Genomic DNA, 15,524 nt, shown 5'->3' on the forward strand with positions numbered 1-15,524 from the left:
AGGTAGGTACGAGTAAGTCAGTCGATCCAAATTGTTAATTTCGCTAAAACACCGAACCTTAGTTCCCCAATGCTACTGATGTTCCCTAATACACAGAAATTTTTGTTCACTTCACTTATGAAGGTAGATCTGGATAGATCTCACACACACTTTCGAGTTCTGAATAGTTCCATATAAGTAGGTATAGGTAAATCGGTTGTTAGTTACCTATCTATTATGAAACATTTCCTTTGTAAATAAATACGTTTTCAAACTACCATATTCTAAAGAGTCTACCAATTTACACCAAAGAGGTTTTATAAGTTACACTGTATCGAATTTCCGAACGAATCTTAAGGCTGCAGTCTAGCAAAATTGCGTTTTCAACAAGTTATTTGACAATTTTTTCCCGGCTAATGAAATGATAAACTGAATTTTTTTTTCTTGTTTATCAATTAGTGTTATATACGCAATGCGCGTGAATTTTTTCACATTTATAAAGTTACTTTATGTTACCTTAATCAGGCCTTCAAGATAAGTCTATTTCCCCCAAAGACATTTCGAGCTAAGTTTGTGCACTCACTACGTTGCAACCGATTACAATTTACACAATCTGATCAGCGCATTATTATCCTTATATAGTCGTTATTAAAAACTGCTGAACACAATTGCCGAAAAACTTATGATTTTCTTAATTAGAACGTTATAAATTCATTAAATTTCCCATTTTTTGCCTTACAAAATCTATTGATAAATACTGCTAAAAGTTATTTTTTCCATTAATTTATTCGAGTTGGTTGAAGACCAATGAGTATTAATCCTTTAAAAAAAATTTTTTTTGAATTTTGATAATTCCTTAAATATTAAAAAAATATTTAAAATAATTAGGAAAAATCCTAGCGAATTTCTTTAGTCGCGCTCCTTGGGCCGGAGCGTTCTGACGTGTGCTCTACGCTCGATTTTCCTTCATACCGAAGTGAAAGTTGCTCTACTTCATTAAATTTAATATTTTTGTTAATTGATTATTTTTATCTTAGTTTTGTGCAAATATTCGTATTTTTAAACATTTGATTTCGATATGGAAAATAAACGAAAAAAATACGCGTGTAACTACTAGAAAAAAAATTATCTTCGAACATAAAGTTAATGAAACCAAATAGATTGCAAAGGTGATTGGCAACAATTTCTTTATTTTACGGGGTGTCAGTAAAGGGATGTATATTTCTTTAAAACTAAAGTAAGCTCATAAATTTTCTTATAATATAATTTTTTTGAAGTTCCAAAAATGTTTATTTTTCGTTTGAGAAATACGAAATATAATATAAACTTGTATTGAGAACTTGAACTTCCCAAGTTCATCCGGGGAAATCCCCATACGGGGAAAATGATTTGTTTACTCCAAAATTGATCCGAGGTGTTTTAATTTTTTCTTCTAGTCATTTTCAACGTAGCGGCATGTTGTTTGATTATTAATTTTGTAACTTAAATACAGGATGTTGGTTTTATATTCTGATTATAATATTAAATACAATATTAAAACGAATGGATTATCATCACATCATCAAAACTCAGATGTAATGGAAGATCACAATAACATAGAAAATTCAGTGGGTGTTGAGACTTGAGAACTAAACAAACAGAAGTAACAGAGACGCGAAGAATAAAAAAAGAGGACGAAAACGATAATTCGTTGATGCTTTCCCTTTTCGACGTATTGTTAGGGTACATCACCAATCTGCAAAAAACAAAACTGATGATTCCCAATTGCTGATTAAAAATGAAAAACAAATATAATCGACAACAGTGGTGAAAATTTGCTGATCACAATGAAACATCCTTCAGTGGTAGCAGATTTACTCATTTCAAATGTATCGGTGAACAGCGTAAAGGAGAGGAGGACAGGAAAACATTATGAATGTGGATGGTGGATTGTATACAGGTTGTAATCGATAAGTATGTGCAGGCGATTATGACGTTATTATTGCAGGTATCAAAAAACTTAAAACTGATATCGAAATTACTTTACCTAATGAGCAAAATGACAATAATAACTTTTTAAAAGTATAACGAGAAATATCTAAAAAATTTACTTTATACACTCCCATATCAAAAAGGGAAAATGGGACTAGTAGAAGTTAAATGTCTAATTCCGGCAAAAGACATGAATGCGGAAGATGCGGTTAAAAAAAATTAAATATTTGAAATACAATGCAAAAAATAACACTTTTGTCATAGATAAGAATCATGACTATTTTTTCTAAATTCAGGGACAACTAAACGTTGCAGAAGCAGAAGTCTGCTTATTTGCTGTTTGGACTGGAGTGAATCATTCGTTAAAAATAGAATATATAAAAAAGTATGTAACGTTTAGGCAAAATAAAATGATGGACCATTATCAAGATTTTACATAAATTGCCTACTGTCAGAATTGATTGATTCGAGACTTCAGTATTCGATGCCCATCAAGGACCCATCCTATATCATTCAAGCGATTGAAAAAAAAGAGATAAATCCAGTGCAACCGATAAAGCATCAGAATGCTAGCAAAAGATTTATTAGGTTTATCAATATAAATCTATATATTACACATAATATAATAAATCTGTAGAAGACGCGAAGACTGACATCCGCGCGGACGGAGTCGCGGGCGGAAGCTAGTCAGAAATAAATATTATCTTTTGTTTTCATTTAACACAAACATTACATTTTTTTTATTATATACAAAATTTGTTTATCCGTTTTATTAGTTAAACTGAACAACTTTCACTAAGAAACTTAGGTCGAAAAAAATGTATAGAGTTCTGCATTTTGTATGGAAAGCTTATTTTTTTTTATATTTCGTCCAAATTTCTTTGTAAAAGTTGATCAGTTATATAAACATGAAGTTGAAGATATCAATAGAAAGTATTCGCAAATTTTGTGTACTGATAAAAAAAAAATCACCCGGTGTAATTTTCACGAAAATTGTTTCAAATTGTCATTTTTGGTACTTATTACGAATATTAAATTATGCATACGAATGATTTAATTTTTAAAAATTAAGTGGAGCAACTTTCCCTTAGTACATTTGTATTATTTACATATAGGATGACAGGATGCATTTGTTTGCACTACTAGACCAAGCCCTTAATCATTCGTAGTTTAACGAGTTTTTATTCGTCTCCGGACGCTGTCAATCAAAGACTATTTATTTTTTACTGGGCCGTTTAATAGATGTTAAAGATCTCTCATTGGGATACCAATGACACGCACTAGTGGTGATTCTGGGCTTGTTGTTGGTCCTACAGACTGTTCTAGAAATAATTTGGGGATGTTTTTTAAAATTGTTTGCCTGCAGAGTTTGGTCGATGAAAGAGTTCCAGTACCTAGGAGTGAAGTTTTATATTGGAATGTCTCCTAAAATACAAAGAGGACAAATTAAAACAAACCAAATTAAGAAATACATATTTTTATTGAGCAGTTAGTAGTAAGTAGGTACCTATAGATATCGTTGACATCAGCCAGTTTCAACAATCCATAAGTTAACATTTCTTTCCTATGTCAAGGGTCTGAGGCCTGAGCATTTCAGTCAGAGCAGTCCTTTCTTATGGTAAAGGTATTTCAAACTTGATTTACTGATCCATTTCTTCCTTCTTATAAACCACTAAACAGAAATCTATACTTAATATTATAAAGCTGAAGAGTTTGTTTGTTTGAACGCGCTAATCTCGGGAACTACTGGTCCGATTTAAAAAAATATTTCGGTGTTAGATAGCTCATTTATCGAGGAAGGTTATAGGCTATATATTATCATCACGGTACGACCAACAGGACTCAGGAGTAGAGCCACGGGGGTGAAACCGCGCGGAGCAGCTAGTTTTATATATATGTATAGGACTCGACTAATAATTGTATTCAGTAATTGTATATTCCTATTTATTATTATTTACCTATCACTTTATTGTGCAAGAAAATAAGTAGGTACCTAGGTACAAGGTAACAAAGACATAAAATAAAAGCAGAAAGGGCGGCCTTATCACTATGCAGTGATCCCTGCCAGGCAACCATTGTATTTAGTTGTTTTTCCATACTTATTTTAATAGCATAATAATCTTACCATTTAAGTTCAACAGCACACCCTGTGTATACAAGTTGACAAAAACTACCGTGGACATTCCGTCACGTCAAGACGCCAGTAATCAATGATTCGTCTCACCGCTAGGGATCTTTGTATAAGATATAAACATGAACTGACCGTTTTGTATGTTCCTGTATCATAACAAGATATAGGTATTGAGAGGACAAAATAATCGTAATAAGAACTTATAAGAAGCTATTGAAGTCTACATGTTCGTCATTTCAATTAGGTAATGTAAGCTTATATTCATTAGGACCTATTGTTTTGAAAAGGTTGGTACCAGGCTTTTCTTGTTCAAACTAACCAGCTTGTAGACTTTATTTATAATAATAACCATAAAACTTTTTTACTGAAGGCTCTACAATTTGGCTAGTTACATAAACTACAAAATAATCATTGTGAAATGTTACCTACTTAAAAGTGACGTAAGGTAAGGAAACACGATGCACAGCTTTTCTAAATCAAATTGGTTTTAACTTTTCTAAATCAAATTTAAACTTTTCTAAATCAAATTGTTTTAATGTTTATTTGTTTTTATTAATAACTGCAAATAATTATCTATTCAAAACCGTATTAAGTAGGTCGGTAGTAATTGTACCTAAGTAGTCGTATTGTTATATTATTGTAGTGCTCTATTTCATATAAAAAATAACCTCAACCTCTCATCAGAACATCGATCTAAATTCAAATATAATATTCTACTCAGAATTTAAAAACTCTTTTAAAATTAAATTTCAGAACGCATCGCTTCCATAATTAACGCGAGAAAACGATGAAAAATCTCTGGAAAACAAAGTTTTTAATCATTAATAAACACGTCAGAGCATAAAGTCCGTTTCAGTGGAGGGTTTAATTAAAAAGTTTTCAAAAAAAGATGTCGAAAGCCAGCTTCCCAATTAAAATTCTATCTGGCGATATTAAAACGTTTTATTTTAAGTGATAATAACTTGTGATTGGACGACAGAAATGATAAAATTATTTTTCATACTTACATGGTATATCTTCTTCGCTAATAAACAGCAATTTATGGTTTTGTAAAAGGGCCTGGGTTTTTTTAATTTTTCAAGAAAAAATTGGATCGAGGTGGTAATAATAAGATCATAATGTATTCTATTCGTAGGATGTAGATTGTAGATATAGTAGGCATAGACACAGATTACTTTAAAAGAACTTCTATGTATAAGCACGTATATATAAGTAAAATATCTCGAGGACTTCTTCAAACCCACTGAACCACGTAATTGTAAGTAGTTGTTGTTGGGACCTTCTGATCCTGCAGGAGGCACATAAAAGTCTAATTATTTTGAGGATGATAAAGAATAACTCTTTATTTCATGAAAAATCTAATTGATTCAGAACACTAACTATGTACTAATCTGTAGCACTGAAAACAATATCAGGTAGGTGATGTTCCTAGTTATCTATGTTTTCTGTTTAGTAGGTAGATAGAATGATTACATAGTATAAAACAAAGTCGCTTTCTCTATCCCTATTCCCTTTGTATGCTTAAATATTTAAAAACTACGCAACGTTCATGCGGTTTTTTTAATACCTAGATATCTAGTGATTCACGAGGAAGGTTTTAATGGTTTTAGCACAGACTAATAATAAGTTTTAGTATATAATTTATTAGGTTTTAGACAAAGCGGGCGAAGCGCGGACGGTATATGCTATATAAAAATACTATATATAAATAAGAAAGTTTCAAACGTCCGCCCCTCCACTAACTTACAATTAATTTAGTTCCTGCTAACAAATTATGAGACCGTAAGTTTATTTTAAGCGAACAAATGTGTCAAGAATGTTAATGAGCAATTTGTTAAACCAAAAAACAATTTGTAAACACACAGTCACATTCAGTTTTTTGTTATTTCAAATGAAATGGGCCATATTAATTACTGAGCATCAATCGGGGAAAAACAATTTCTTATTCCTTATTCATCTTTGAGAGTCAAAGTACATATTTTTTTTTCCTATCTGTTATTTGACATTGTCTGGAAAGTTTATTTAGACTCTACATTCTTGTAATAAGTATTATAAATTATTCAATACTTACTAGCTTTCCACCCGCAGCTTCGCCCGCGCAGTCAAAGAAAAACTCGCATAGTTCCCTTTCCCGTGGGATTTCCGGGATAAAACCTATCCTATTTTCCGGGGTAAAAAGTAGCCTATGTCCTTTCTCGGGTATCAAAATATCTCTTTACCAAATTTCATGAAAATTGGGTCAGTAGTTATGGCGTGATTGAGTAACAGACAGACAGACAGAGTTACTTTCGCATTAATAATATTAGTATGGATTAGATTACATTTTCCAAATACACGAGCAAAACTGACTTACATTTAAATATGAAATGTGAGTCAGATTTCAAAAGACATAAGTAGGTAGGTATGTATATATTTGACCGCCTCCTTGGTACAGTGGTTGACGCGTGAGCGTAGAACCGAGGGGTCCTGGGTTCGATTCCCGGTGGAGACGAAGAAAAAAAAATGTCTCGGTCTGGCAGGACACAGAAGGCTGATCACCTACTTGTCCCTAAAGAAAATCGATCAGTGAAACAGATGTATGAATAATGCATCTGCCCCTTACCCCACTAGGGGACACGGGACTTCACTTTTTATGAATATACTAACTATATATCTCAGGCAATAGTAAATCTCGGGTTTAGATTAAAGAGCTTTCCTTAATTTTTATACTTATTCAAAAACATATGTCTACACTCTACAAAATCATTCCAATTGCATTACGTACATTATAAATGAATCTAAATCCGTTTACGAAATAAATTGATATAATAATTACTGTCGTGCTCAGAATTCAAATTGGATTATTATTGTCCTGTTAGTTGGCTTCGAAGATACTGATTTATAACACTTATAAATCGAGTATGTATTATTTTAAGAGTTATTGCTTTTTGTAAACTTTTCAGAGCTATTTAATGCAGGTTGGAATATATTGTTTTCCTTGTTTCTATTTTTAATAGAGCTTCATTTAGTTGAAGAACTATTAATTGTATATATTATATTATCTGTGGAAGTCTGTTCTGCAGGTAAGCATACGCATAATATTGTGTTATTATGTTGAAAGTTCAATAAATTTCTATCAACAAATAAATAAAAACAATATATATTGTAGGTTTCTTATGTCATTTATTTCGCAAGTTCCTGATAATCTTACCGGATGCCATCCTACTTTCATCCAGATAGAGTTAAACTTTCAAAATCCCATATCAATTAGTTTCTGCTCTTTTTTCGTTAAAAACCTTTAACTTCTTCGGTTTAACCAAAAAACAACAAGTTTCTTATCTATAAACAACTTATTTAAAGTTATAGAAGACGTAGGTATAATAATAGTTTTCTCTGAAATACAAGTCTATAAAATAATCTCTTTTTATGAACTTTTTGTTCGATAGTAGATAGTTAGATACCTACATTTATCATTGATTTTTTTATACCTATATAATTATGCGTTACCCATTTAATTACGCAGCATTAAGATCTCCGATTACCTGTTAGGTGGCGCAGAGGTAATTTGTCACACACAACCAACGAGACACGTGACAGCCCCAAATGATTTATCGCCGTCCAGACAAAGACCTCTTCAAATACTCCCCTCGCAAAGCAAACAATTCAGCGACAATTATGGAGGGAATCTAACCTCTATATCGATAGCGGAAAAGTTTATTTTCCCGCCCAAATCTGACATTGACGTTTGCCGCTGTCAACGAGACGGCTGCGTTCGGAAATTCCACGACTAATTGTATGTATCGCGCGGCGCAGAACGCATTTGTCAATTGTCGCCATCCCCAAACGGAACGCGAAGTTGACTAACTAATTAGTAAGTGAACTATTTCTGGAACGCTTTGACGGCTTATTAAGATTTCAAATTGAACACAAATTGGATGTCTCGCCTAACTGATTACTGAGCTATGATGTCCTATTTCTTTGGCGACGTTGAAAAATCAAAGGTGATGATGTGACGACAGTTTCATTTTGTGGGTATCAAAAGGCGATATGTTGGGTTTAAGTTAGCTTGTCAGTGGATTATTACTGTCGATATAATATTATGTACGTTACTGTATCTGGAAATGACATATTCAATAATTATGATTGCTTATTTGACGAAGATAATTGTTAAAAAGTGAAAAATTATGCAATTTTAAATTAATCAATACTGTATACTTACTCAAACTCAAACTAATAGATCTTTGAATGCACATTTTCAACCACCACATTCATTTTATAATATTGTTATTAATTATATTATCTAATTACCTATAGGATCATTAAAACTACGAGTACGAGTATGTTAATGTTTGGTTTGTGTATCTTACGAAATTTACGGATGTAGGTAGCTAAACTACGACTACCTCTATTAGGAATTTCGGAACCCACACTCATTCAAACATCCAAATTCTCGTCCCTTTCTTTACATACCACTACATTCGACTAATTAAAGCGCAATAATAGAACCAATCCAGCAGCCACATGTTTACAAATAAAATTAATTAGGGCGCGAGAATCGCTGTCAATTCCCAGCGCCATCTCGCGCCATCTGTGTGAATCGTTTGTCGACAAGCGTTCAAATCGATTCGATTCGTCGTGTTTTTTAATCGATTCCAATAGGAACGCGTATCGAATCGTAACCGAGGCATCAGTAGGTTGTGTCATTCTGTTCTTGTTTTAATTGGCCAATTAGTTAGCTTGCAACGCGAGAAACTTTGAGATAGTTAATTGTAAAAGTTAAAACTAAACTAGTATTGTACCTACAGACTAGGTAAACCTACGTGCAATGTTGTAAATTTTTGTTTAGGTCAATAAAGAATTATATTGCTTCGTAATAATTTGAAGAAAACTTATAAATTCCCGCCCGAATCGATTTAAAGCTTTTATTTTAACTTGAAAAGAACTAGCTTATCTGCAAGCTAACAAGTTGGCAGATGAAACTATAGGTATGCCAATGCCAAATAATAAAATTGGAAACAGATAGGTAACGTACAAATTTTTAATGTACATATACACCACATTTAAGTGACAGTTGATAATAGGTAGTTGCGAAAATTACTTCATCATTATAATTGCTACTATTTTATGCGGATGCCTTTTCATGGTATTTAAAGGTAAGGAATTTATCGGATGAAAGAGAAAGGAACGCTTGCATAGGTCACTTGGCGGTAAATACCCGAGTATCTTTCTCAACGGTCATTGTCACCTTCAACTTTATGGATAACCCGCAGAAGTAAAAGGTATGGAATAAGAAAAGAAAAGCAAATTGAATAAATACAATATTATGTACAATTTTTAGTAAGTCTCTACATAATAATTTAAAAACGTTCAACACTCATATTACGAAAGTATCGAACATGACAATAATCGCCAAGTAGAGCAAAAATGCGAAATGTAGTTTTACAACATCAAATTTACATAATACCTACAATTAGTTATAACGTAAATATTTCCATCTTAGATTTTCATCATAAAAACTGAATATTTATAAGTTCGTACAACCGACGCCATCTAACGAAACATCTGGTAAATTCCCTTTTTAGTACGTCCAGTCATAAGATATTACATATTACAGAATTTCATCGTAACTTCTTTATCAAAATTACATGAAAAAAACCGTGGAATTGAGAACCTCCCGTTTTGAAGTCGGTTACAATATCCCTAATTGCGATTACCTATTACAATTATTTAAGTTAGTATTGAATACCTAGTATGTTATTATTACTTGTATGTTTGAACAAAGAGGGTCAAAATATGACAATGTTAATATGTTACATTAATTATAAGGTCGTGGATTCACCGGTGATACCCGGGTGTCACCTGTGCTTATCCGGAAGACCACAATCTACATTTTTTGCAAATTTTACCCCAATCGTATTACCCTTTTCGGTGTGAAAAGGTAACAAACATCTCTACATAATATATCTTTTGTGCTAAAAATGTTAAGATTCAGAAAAAAGAAGCAATTTGTAACTTCTATCGAATAAACGTTGGTAAAGTTTTTATACATTACTATAGGTATTTCACTCTGCAATCGAATTATTTACAGATTGATTAGTTTCTATGAATAAACTGCTATTACTACTGTAGCTATTTTACTTCTTGTTTAACGTTATTTAGAATATCCTTTCAATTGTAAGTAATCTTGCATAAACATAAAAACTGTTATGACTAATGGCAGACTAATTTACGGACATTTATTTTTACCTTTGTAGAAATAATTTGTCGGTTAGTAGTTAAATATTAGTTAAAAAACCTAAACATAATTATGTAAATTTAAACCTGTCAACAGAATTCTACCTTAGCCCACAACTTTAAAATGACGCTGTCAAAAAAAAAAAAGAAAAATATAACATGGCGGCCATCCGCACCGTCTCGACGAGAAAATTTTTCCCGCTATAATATTTTCACCGCGAGGCGTGGGTTGCCACTAATTGGATTCCTGTTACAATAAACGCGTCAACCCTCGCCGCAAAAAAACACCCCTATTTAAAACTTTGGAGATAAAGTACGAAATAAAAACAGAAGGCAATTTTGATTACCTACGAACTTTGTTTATTTACATAATAAATGAAGTATTTTTATGTACTGTGCTTAAAAATTCTATTTCAAAATTAAGAAGTTGCTAGATGAAATGATGATGATGGATGACCTTGAAGTTCATAATTATGCTAAATATCACTACATGCAAAGCGATCCTGTCATTGTCGATAAATCAACATTGATAATTAAATTCGATTGTAGGTATCTACCTGCTACAGTAGGATCTTTATAAATTACTCACAATCTTTTTATTTTTATAAAAATAACTAGATTTCCGACCGCGGTTTCATCCGCGTTTTCAAATAAAAACCCGCATAGTTCCCGTTTCTGTAGGATTTCCAGGATAAAAAGTAGCCTATGTTTTATTCTGGGTCTTCAACTATCTACATACAAAATTTCATTGTAAACCACTAACAAAAAAACAAAAAACATCCATTTTCGAAAACTTTCGCATTTATAATATTAGTAGGATTATATTTAGCAAGTATAATTATCAGTATATGTATAATATATTCCATTTTAGCAGAAATTGCAACACGAGAGCCGTTTAAAAAATTAATGGAGTAAGTTGGACAGGAATGGACCAAGTCACCGATATTGGTTGCGAATGTCATGAAAATATGTTTAAAAATTCTTTCATAAAAGCGAAAAACGCTTATGAATTAAATACAAATAGAGGGAAGATGGGTTTTAATGCAGTTGGTGCATGAATTGAAAAACACAGATTTGTATAAATATTTAAAAAGGTTTTTAGAGACAAGTCCTATAAAATTTAGGTATTTGAAACCTGAAAATAAATAATATGTGAAAAAGTTCTTCAGATACAATATATGTACCAAGAATCCATTACAAAGGTTATATATTTTATTCTAATATATACAGAATATAATATATTAAAATCGCTATAAGTATTATAATCTATTTATTTATAGTTTCAAAGTTACCTTTATAGTTTCATATTTCATATGAACAGGGAAATACAAAAATTGGAAAATCCAAAAGTGCACGCCTCATAATTTTTTTTAATAATTATTTATTAATTATTATTTTTGTTTATTTAATAACAATTAAACCACATCGAATCAGACCCTGAAAAATGAAAGGGTTCTATTCCTGAGCATACTCAAGCGTAAGAGAAAAAAAAAGACTCGATTAGTAAAGTATTTCGGTCGCTATCGTGTTAACAAGAAAATCCTCCGCACATACAGACACACGGACGTCCAAGACGGAACTTTTTTAAACTGTTTTTTAACTAGTTTAAATAACAAAAATGACATCAAAAATATCATGAATGTTAAAAATAGTGTTTTTTCTTAATATGTGTGTGTATGTATTATCTTACAAGTGCAATGTATGATACATAAAGACATTTTAAGTTTGAAAAATCAGATGTTTTGCGCGAAGTGACAGTAGTACCCACCACAACGCTTCGCTTATGAGGCGTGCAATTATCGTATTCTTATACAGTTAATTTATTATACCTAGTTCTGACTTGATACAAATATTAATTAAACTACAAAATATAATAATTAAAAAAATTGTCTTTGGCAATGAGATTTTATACTCACTAATAATCTCACGATTACTAGTAAAGTCCTGTGTGGGGTAGTGGGGGGGGTAGTGTAGTGGGGTAAAGGGCAGATGCATTATGCATACATCTGTTGCACTGATCGATTTTCTTTAGGTACAAATAGGTGATCAGCCTTTTGTGTTCTGCCAGACCGAGACATTTTGTTTCTTCGTCTCCACCGGGATCGAAGAAAAAAACCTCTCGATTAATATAGCGTCTAAATAACTGCACCTTGCAGTGGCTCAGTAGTGATGAGCTTGGACTTCAAATCAATAAGTCAGTGTTCGAGACCAGGCGTGTGTACAGGAAATAAATGGATTTTTCAATTTATCTGCGCTTGTACATAACATCGCCACTGCTATACAGTCAAGGAAAACATTGTGAGGAAACTGAAATATCGAAGAATCAAAAGTTATAATTATTGTTAAATATATAATAATCATAGGCATGAGATACTCATATTATTGATACAAAATAATATTTATACCTATTAGAATCAATATTGTTTAAGAAATCCAATGTAGGTAAAAGTTTTTACGAGCTTTTGCTTAATACAGGAAAATGTACAAATTAATAAAAACCTGTAAGGTGGTGCTTCGGGAGAGGATTGAAACACTAAGACTGCTGATTAAATACTGCGTTTATTTGAAATAACACATACCTTATTAAATAGCTACAAAACTAACTAACTTATCTCTACATCTCAAACCTAACTGTGACTCGCTAAGAGAAGATGCAAGAAGAAACAAAAACATTAATACATACAGCACTTTTTTTGTAAGGCGTCTCTCAATGATCATTAATAAGTTCAATGTCCAGAAGGGCTTCTAAAGTGGGTGAACTAAAGGTTCACCCTGGTAGCGACATGCGCAAGGGCGTCCCCCATTGACGGGGATCTCGAACCTTGGCTTGGGCTGTCGCTTGAGTGGAGGAGGCCGGAAGGGCCCTAGTCGGACGGGTCATAAAGCACACACATATACGTCCATAACATGATAGCTCTTGAAAATAAAGAAGTCATAGAACATGAAATTTTTGAAAACAATGACGTGAGATCAAAAGAATATTATGCACATATTGAAGTAGTTTCAAAGGTTGAAAATAATAGTATTGATGATAAACTTACAAAAAGATCACTTGAAGAACATAAGGATTATGAATATGTATATAAATTCTAATGGAATGAAGGAAGTTCTGATTTTAAGTGCTATTAACTATCCGTGCTCCCGTGGTTTTACAAGATCTCTGTGGGGACACTGTATTAAATGTGAAGAGTAAGTTATTTTTTTCCTTTTAAACCGGATAAACATAAAATAGTTTGTTGTAATGTTGCAAATAAATAAATTAATCCAAACAACGATCGTCACTAACAAGTTAAATTAAATTAAAATGTATTATATTCTCATAACTATACTAACATTATAAAGCTCAGGAACTACTTATGTCTGGTTTGAAAAATTCTTTCAGTGTTAGATAGTCCATTTATCTAGGAGAGCTATATGTTTATAATATCATGCCACCACCCACTATAGTTCTGTGCTCAGACCAACAGGAGCGCAGAAATACGGGTAAAACCACAGAGCACATTATTATTTATGTATATTATGTAAATGATGATAAGAAATTCAACGATAAACTCTGAACGAAAGTTATCTCAGTCTGTCTCAAGTATTGTAATCATGAAGGGGTGTCTCGTATTAGTCGCAATTATTTTGTCTCTTAATATTTGCGTAAATTCATATTCCGTGTATCCTAAGAAATCAGAAATAGCTGACCATAAAGATGTTAGAGTAATAGATATTATGAGTGATGAAATTGAAAATGACGATTTCGCTGTAAATGATCAAAAACTAATAAGACACCGTAGAAATGATTACGACGACTATGCTGGTTTTATCACTAGAAATGGTAAAAGTAAAGACATCGCTTACATAGGATAAGTAAATAACTGTGGTGTTGGTTGGACAAGAGACACTTGGGGGATCTGTATCACTTGTGCTGAGTAAGTTTTCAACTAACTTCAAAAAATGGAGGTCTCATTTCAATTGTATTTTTTTGTTTGTTAACTCAGAACTTTCCACTGGGTGAACTGATATTGATATATATCTTTTTTTATTTGAAAATTGGTTCCGGGCTAATGGTCCTATTTAAATTTCGTAAAGTTATGATCATTTGGAGGCGATTTAGTTTTTTGATAAAAAATAAATATTGTTGAGTTCAAATTAGTTATTAATCGAAGATATAAAAGATGATGCTTAAATTTGGATACAAGGAATAATAGAAATAGTATAAAGATGATACAATGAGGAAAGTTATACGAGGACAATTTATAAAAATATATATTTTTAATTAATAGATTATTGATAAAAAACTGTAAGTTTGTTTTATAAAGATTAAGAGAAAAGATCCGGGCTGTTTGATCTCTCGAACTTTAACATGTACGTAGTCATTGATAAGGTCGTTCTAAAGAATCGCTATTAATTATTTTTATAATTACAATATAAATTATTATTATAAAACAAACTGCGAAAATCTTATGAACCACTCTTGTGATCTTATAAGGATTCAAAAACAAATTGTATTTTCATAACTGATTTTTTTACGTTTTGTAAACATCCAAAGAATGAAGAATTTTGTTTTAAGACCAGGAGCTCGTGCTGAAAAGTTTTATATTTTATGTTTTTATTTAAAAATCTCTACATGTACTTTGATTTAAATTTCCACATTAAGATAATTATTACATTATTGAGTTGCTACTTATTTTGTTCCATTACCGATAACACAGAATAATAACTAGTAGCTAGAGGCATTGTCACGCGAAATTGAATCTTAACATAAACGTATAGAGTCTATAAGCGTTTTAATCAAAGTTTTTTTTTTTCAGGTACCAGAAAAAATACGGCACCATTGGCGCTGGCTGCTGAAGAATATAATAATATCAGTTAAATAATAATTAAAAGATAATATTCAGAAGCATATTCTAAATATAATAATGAGTTATCTTTTCAAATATCTGTTTTTAATAATGCAACATAAGAAAAATATTTTGTTCAGAAATGTTTAGAAAAACTTTATAGTTATATTGTTTAAAATGTTTTCAAATACATGGTTTTCATATTAAAATGTTTTTTTTTTCTATTATTTTTAATTATCTTTATAATATGATAACCGATTACCTATGTCACATTTTTACATCTTTGAAATGTAGAAAATAGAAATAATGTAATAAAATAAATAATATTTCATTTAACAAAAGCAATAGCATAAAAAGCGAGTACATAGGTACATACAGTCATTCAAATAATACAGTAATAA

At 31.6% G+C, this 15,524-nt stretch overlaps 1 long non-coding RNA gene across 1 annotated transcript in view; it reads left to right on the plus strand.

Annotated features, from left to right (window-relative positions):
• LOC149478053 (uncharacterized) overlaps nt 1-6,731 on the plus strand; it is a 113,486-nt gene extending 106,755 nt beyond the window's left edge. Inside the window, exon 2 of the long non-coding RNA XR_016317516.1 lies at nt 6,536-6,731. This is a non-coding gene — a long non-coding RNA (uncharacterized LOC149478053). The remainder of the gene's footprint in view (nt 1-6,535) is intronic.
• Nucleotides 6,732-15,524: the final 8,793 nt, after the last annotated feature.

Source organism: Colias philodice, chromosome 23 (genome assembly GCF_061535455.1).
Source record: "Colias philodice isolate Cphi_HAF_F1 chromosome 23, ilColPhil1 Martin Lab GWU primary, whole genome shotgun sequence".
NCBI lineage: Eukaryota > Metazoa > Arthropoda > Insecta > Lepidoptera > Pieridae > Colias > Colias philodice.